General features: G+C 36.8%; 1 long non-coding RNA gene across 2 annotated transcripts; it reads left to right on the forward strand.

The window, feature by feature from the left end:
• Positions 1–4,220: 4,220 nt before the first annotated feature.
• Positions 4,221–6,878, forward strand: LOC128882100 (uncharacterized). 2 transcript variants are annotated; one of them, XR_008458293.1, is made up of 4 exons: positions 4,221–4,339; positions 4,443–4,524; positions 6,068–6,282; positions 6,363–6,878. It is a non-coding gene; the product is annotated as an uncharacterized LOC128882100 (long non-coding RNA). The 2 variants fall into 2 exon arrangements; XR_008458292.1 differs by having other exon boundaries at positions 6,068–6,878.
• Positions 6,879–7,659: the final 781 nt, after the last annotated feature.

Below are 7,659 nucleotides of genomic sequence, written 5' to 3' on the forward strand. Positions count from 1 at the left end.
TAGATAGATTACTGTTTCTTATAGTAAGAATATGACTGTAACGACAGCGATCTGGATCTTCGAGCGAGTGGCGTGAGTCGATAGTTTGTACCGTTGATTGATCGATAGAATCATTCCTTTGTTTAATGAATAATAGCAATGCTAGGTGGCAGACATTTTTGTATGGGCTAAAGAAAGAGTTGTGTATTTGATCGTTGAATAATACAGTGAGTACATGAATGGTAAGTGATTTCTGTGTATACTTCAAAGTATGGCTGCGAAGTAGATACCTCCGATCATCTAGTTATTATCGCTACACGTCAAAACTTATATGTATGTTTTATTCCTTCGCTGAACGATTATTCCTATCGATTGACTTATCCACACGCTCAAGCATGATATTTAAAATATGAAGTTATTTTATATGCATACAAATAAAGTTTTAACCGTCGTTTTTCCGGAAGCTTTCGCGTTTGAACCGAAAAGTATTTATCGCGATATTGTTTTTAGACACCTGGCGAGATCAGCTCATGACCTAATTCAGTCCAACTTCACATTTTAGGAAGACCTAACCTCTCGACTATTCGAAGACGAATTCCTTTTAACCTTCTTCACGATCGAACCCATATGCCAAGGGCTATTTTTATCGCGGTCGAGGCTATCAGTGCGAGCCTTTCCCAGGGAAAACTTTTCCTTTTGCGACGATCGTAAAACCGGAGCAGGCCTAACCACCAAGCGTTCAGTCAATTTTCGAGAAGATCGTGCCGTTCGAACTTCTTCGAACCATGCTTCCGTGTTCGCATTTTATGATTCCCAATTGCGGTAGAAAATCGTGAAAACGCAACGCCACGTTCTTGCAAGAGTGAGAGAAATCGTTCGCGCGATTTGAAAGCAAACAATATACATATATTCGTGGAATTCTTGTTTCTCACACGTTGAGAATTTGTTGGAACTATAGTAATTTTGATCAAAAAGATTTTTCTGTTTTAAGCAAGCAATGCCTATGTTAAATAAAATGTATGTTTCTATAATTGTTAAATTACGACACACTACGTATAATACTGATTACCTATTCAATCATGTGTGTTACTTGGGTATCTTTTGTTGTTAAGTAAGCCCCAAAAAATCTGTATTACCTGACTACCTTTAGTAATTTTATGAATTAATATAGATAGAAAATTTTCTGCGTAAAATTTATCTTCAATCGATACTGAACGTGAATGAGCTGCAGATTTGTATTCTCTACTCTATAGATTTCATATTGTTGATCACAAGTTATTTATTGAAATTTTGTTCATCTCTGATCAATACAATGATTTCAAACTGTTACTCTCGGTCATCGCGCCGTGTAAAGAGCGTCGATAAACTGAATGCTTTATTCGGTGTATTACGAAGGCACTAAAGCCTTATTCGAGATGGCTCTGTGCCACCGTTGCTCGTATTACACCATAAAACCAGGTTTGAGTACATCCACGCTCGCGAAACTGCGTAATGCACCTGTCAATGACCCATGATTCCACTTGCGCGAGCTGTTTTGTCCATTTTACAATAACCGGAAATGGAAAATCGTCTTCTATGATTCACAGTAGGTATATACCAGTCGTGGCCATGATTAAGTGGACACGAAGATCTTTTTTCATATTTTTTTCGCGATCTAAAATATTGGACCGAGTAGAAAGTTTGTGCCGCTATTTTCGGTCAAATTGAAGCACGATTATTCTCAGATACTGCCCTCTCCAGATCAACCCTTATCTTTAAGGACGTTGATATAAAAGGGGCCTCCACGCCCAACAGTGACCTTTTTTTTGTTTTTCCAAGCACACGAACGAATTAATTAATGCTCGACAACCCGCGAATTTTATTGTAAAGGAGTTCTCTGCGAGCAGAGAGTTCAAAACTCAAACTTGTACCACCTTATTGTCGCGTAAGAACAGCCCAATAAATCAAATTAAAATTTAACAGGTGTCAAATCGATACCCTGTCCTTCCTGCGTAAATTCGGTTATTGATCGCGTTTAAATCATTTTACTTTCATTGAACGAAGCAAAGTGAACTATTTAAGGATTTGCAAAAGAACTTACTGAATCCTTAAGGCTTACACCTGCCGAGGTTTCTCGTACATTTCTGAAACAACCTTTATTAGATTCCACGGGTAGAAAGATTCACGTAATTCTTTTATTGATGAAATCGACGACCTTAAGGCTTACACCTGCCGAGGGAACCGATTTTCTGGAATAAATAATTGAAGGACGAATCTCAACAAACAATCAATCACGTTTAAGGCAGTCAAGTTGCCGCGCCGAATTGAGGGTTTGTCGAGAGTGTAATTTTATTAATTCCGTGTAAGTATACTTTCCTTATTGGAGAAATGACCAAATTTACATATCGAAAGGGACGACGTGCCCATCTTCGCCGCGTATTCGAGCAGTTAAACACACCGGGCTATTATCAAACCGACTAGGTGTCGAATCCGTGTCTCCGCGTGTGGTTTCCGTTGAACCGGCAAAACACCTAAACATTGAAATCGTGAAGCCTCCGGAAGTCATCCCGTTGGCGGAAGCATATGAACAACTCGTCGCCGCCCTGTTCCAAAAGACGCCTATTCACCACTCTGACGACGACGACGTGTTGTTTATCGAGGAAATCATCCGACCTCGTTGGAAATTGATTCGGTTTGAAAGCGATTTCAAATCTCCACACAGCCATCCAGTAGTCATCGTGGCCAAAGATCCACGAGGATAATTTCCCGAAACAGCCAAATCATAAGGTAAGTAAAATAAAGCAACATAAAAGGGGAGAACGGCCGAGAATAATTTATACGAAGGACCTCGCACATGCCCTAAATGTGCAAAATCGGACATGTTTGCCGTGCTGCTCAATTTAGTTTCACTAATGCGAGTTTGGACGTGACAGTCCATTGTTTTGTACGATCTTTGACCATCTTTCACGTAGTTCCACTATTTCTTCCTTGTACAACTTCTTAAATTGTTTAGTAAAAAAATGTTTCGATTGATTTTCGCAATCTTCTTGTATTGTGAAGTTTTTGCTAAGCAGTTTTGTAAGAACACGAATAAATGATAATTAAAGGGTACAGTGTTCAGCAAATACGGAGGATAGGGCGGAACATCCTATCTAAAATGTATCATTTATTGTTTTCTGTTTTTGTTTTGATCCGTACAATTTTTCACCGATAACGATAAGCGATATGCCTAAATATGGGACGTTTAGAATACCTAAGTTTGTGTAAACGTTCCACGACGGTTATTCTGCAATCACTTGTGTCTTATAACGTGAGCTATTATTAATGAATGTTTTAATATCGTCGTCAGCAACCTTGCATGGACGTCCTGAACATGGTGCATTGTTAACATGAAAATCTTTGTTACGAATCCTGCCAAACCACTTTCAATAGTTCATTTGTTTATCGAATCCTCTTCGTATACGGGACAAATCCATCTCGAAACATGAAGTTTCAGACGTTGATAGGCTATTATTTGTATTTTTTGCTCAACCCAATAGATTTGAAATTTTATTTTGGGGGTATTATAGTATATAGATAACGGACATCTAGTAATTGGTACAAAATAATAGTCTGTAGTGTTGATGAATGAACAGAATCATTCCTTTATCGAACGATTATGAGCAATGGCAGATGATACTCATTTTTAACTGGTTTAAGAAAGAAGTTTCTGTGTGCTAGGTGGATAGTACGATAGGTGTACAACTGCTAAGAGATTTCTTCCTTCCTACAACTAAAAGTATGACGCTCGACTAGGTAGTTTTGAATGATTAGCTATTGGTGCGTGCCAATCACTCGCTTACAAATAGGTTCAAAATAGAGAGGCATACGCAAGAATGTGTATCAAACGAGTACAAAGTTCGCATTAAACTATTATATTAAGAAGGTATGTATCTCTATGCTTTATTTTAAATGAAATAAAAATACGTACTATTTATAACACAATTCTATTAGTCGAATATATCGTCGAATCATCTTAGTAAATGGCCAAGTATTTCAATATCGACATCCGTTCCGGAAAAGGATACGTGAGTAGTCACGTTCCCGCAGTAACTCGTTTTTTCCAGCTCTGCATCATTCCGAAACAATTCTAAGAGGAGTATTTGTCACCCACATTATCGGAAGCATAGCATCGAAATATTTATAAAGAGAAACACATCCTCTTTCGTCATTCTGTTCATTGGAGCATGATTCAATGTTATTCCGTTCCGCGAAATCATGAACGCGACTTTCCTCGGAAATTTAAAGTCATCCACAAAGCGTTCTTCAGTATTAAAGACACGGTCAAGTGAAAGGAACGCGAAGACGTCTCTCGTGGCGTCCTCCGGCGCGGCGTCTTCGAGTAAGTATCCGTCTTGCGTTCCAATCGAAAGGGAATGTTTCCTCTTCCTGCTCGCGCGGTACACACGCGTGATTTACATTCTCATAATTTTTTACCCGACCAGGCGCCTAGCAATCACGCGAGACGCTCATACAGACGAACCTTGGAGTTACAATAGACAGAGGGAATTCTCTTTCATAAATTTAGTAAATTGGTGTATTAATATCTTTTTTTTTGTCAGAAGTGTACAGTGGGTGTAGAAAGTATTCCTACACCGATCAATTTCCAAAAAAACTATGTGAATTGTAATTTGTTAACTTTTTTTTTATAAACAATGATATTCTATATATTCTGGGAAATGTCTAGAATAGATACAGTACAAAAAGATTAGGTATTTTGTATAAGTGAGAAATTAACAAGAAAAAACAATAAATCGATAGAAATACAGAAGCAATAAGAATTTGTACACGTGTTAAATATTTAAAACTTCATTAAAAAAAAAAACGAATAATTTATAAATAATTAATACTTCGTGGGATTTCCTTTTGATTTTATAATTACTGCAACTCTTCTAAGCATTAAATTAACTATCATAAATGTCGATGTTATTCGGAGTGATATCTTCTTTCATTCCTTTATTACAGTATTTTTTAAGTCCTTTTTATTGGAAATTTAATGTTTTCCAATTCCCAAGAAGCAATAAATTGATGAGCTTATGTTACAAATTCAACTGTAAATTGTTCGTCATAAGAATCGTGCGAATACTTATTGCTTCTATATTTCTACCAATTTTTCGTATTTTCTTGTTAATTTCGCAAATTATATAAACTAGTAATTGTTGTTTGAACTATATTCTAGAGATTTCCGAGAATATGTAGAATATCATTAATTATAAAAAAAAACAGTTAATAAACTACAATTCTACACAAAAGTTTTTTGGGAAATTGATGGATGTACGAATACATTGTATACCCACTGTATGTACATGGTGTCGTGCAATACATGAGAAACATTTCAAGGTTGTAGAAGTTTTATTTTCTAACTTTGCTTATGAGATATACCTATCTATTATTAGGTTTCATCCGTTTGTATTCGATTAAGAATATTTGCAGATGCTTAGAAATTAAACAGAATTTTAACATCTGTAAAGGTATTATGATTGAACTGGCTATTATTTTAACACTTTGGTCGCACTCATATTTATTCACAGTTTTGCTAAATTCTGTACCGTTGTGCTTGAGTACCTTATAGAAATATAGTTCAGAGAATGAAGAGGTTGATAGGATTTAAATGTCCAATCCATTCCTTTGGGAACGTTATATTAGGTTGTCCTAAAAGTTTCTTTTGTTAGTTGGATTCAATTATTTTGTGTGGCAGTGTTTATATAAATAGACAATCTAATTTCTTAGACATTGATGCTGTAACAGTAATGGAACGAAATAAATTGTACGCAATTTTGTAATGTAACATAAAACATAAAATATTGTGTATGTATTAATTATTAATAAAAGGAAAGAAACTTTTGGGACAACCTAATATTTAACAATTGGCTAGCCATCCGGCTTCAATGCAGATCACAGTCGTTCATAATATTTTTATCATTGTTGTGTAATCAGATAAGTGGAAAGAGTAGTATATCTATCAATTGCACCTCTTGGAAGAATGATTAAAACGCAAAGTTCGCCATATCTTGTAGACAGATTCGAAAGCAGGATGTGTGCTTATATGAACATTTCTCATTGGTTTCAGGGGATGAATATTTTTCACTTATTTTGGGAAACTTTATTACATATTTCAGAGCTGAAAGTCAAAGATACAAGAGCTTCTCGTTGCCAACATGTTGCAAAAGCAAATCACATGTGGTAACAACATAGGGTATTTCCAAATCACAGTAGAATCATGATTATTGCATAGGAGTCCCATTCATCTTACAGTGTTGACAAGTGGAGGGAGCTAAGCAACAAGTATGGCTGGAAACGATGATACACTACGTAGAGCTACTATCCATTGGATTGGTTGACTTGACTATCGCAGAAATTTTCAGGACTTCCGGCAATAAGCGAGATTCTAATACAATTGAAAAGTGCCACAAGTGGAGATCATTATAAAATTAATCTGCGTAAACCGGGGTTCCTATGGTTTTGCAGGCAGATAGACCGAACATCAAGGGACGGACTGACGAACATAGAAGACCATCGGCCAGCCTTGTTGCTGTTACGTGCCGACAATTAAATTTTTTTATTTATCTTGATTTCATAATTCATAATTTTTCACGCGTGTGTGTGTGTGCTTTTCCCCCGTCCAAGACATCCGACGACCAACATCCATGCGTTTCAATACACCGATAAATCCGTACCGAAAAGCTTAGTGGTGAGTTGTTTCTTTCCAAGCGCAATCTTTTCCAAAGTTGTGATCATCGTTGTAACTGATGAATGTTTCATCATTTCCGGGGGAACCCTAATTAATTATCCCTGATGAATAGTATGTATCCCGACAATATGTAACATATATATATTTACAACCACAAAGGAATGAAAGAAAGAGCAGAACTTAACGCAGAAATAAGAATCTTGTACCTCGACATATTTGTTACAATCTAAATCATAATAAATTAAATTCAGCAGTGTTATTTCAATAGTAAAAACGTTTACAAAATTTAATGTACCTCTTGAATCCTAATTGGCTATCCTAATATCACGAAAGATTCACATACGAGTCAGGGCCCGTACGGGACTGTTGCGACAAAGACCTGACCTTTTTGATAGGCAAGTAAAATATCATATATATATAAAATATATTATTATTATATATATATATATATATTGTTGTTGTTTAATTTAATTAACCCATTAACTTTCAATAATAATTATAATACAAAAATAAAATTAAAAATTGTGACGCGGGAATCTCGTCCCACGTCACACTGGGTATCTCGAATACGCGGTGCCATGGAATGCGCAAAAGGGGAAAGGTGGAAAGATAGATGGAAGGGGGAGGGGGCAGTGGTGGCACAGCTAACACATTATTGGATTACGCACAACTAGGTAGGTAGTTAATTTAGCGGTGGTATGCCTCCATTGCTGGCCGATTGCTTCTTGTATTACCTTCCACCAGTCATATGCATAATGTAATTGACTTCATCCCGCGCTACCACGCTTTTCGTCTCGTCGCTCGGCTTTATTCTCGTCTTCCCCACGCGGTCTGACCATCCTTCCTTTTTTCCCTTTCTTTCTTTCCTTTTCACCCGTTGCCCATCGAGATCTTGCCTATTCTCGATACGTGGTGGATGGAGGGGCCTCCCGATACGAGTTGCGCGAGATTCATTGCCAATAGATTTTAGC

This window comes from Hylaeus volcanicus, chromosome 1 (assembly GCF_026283585.1).
Source record: "Hylaeus volcanicus isolate JK05 chromosome 1, UHH_iyHylVolc1.0_haploid, whole genome shotgun sequence".
Lineage (NCBI taxonomy): Eukaryota > Metazoa > Arthropoda > Insecta > Hymenoptera > Colletidae > Hylaeus > Hylaeus volcanicus.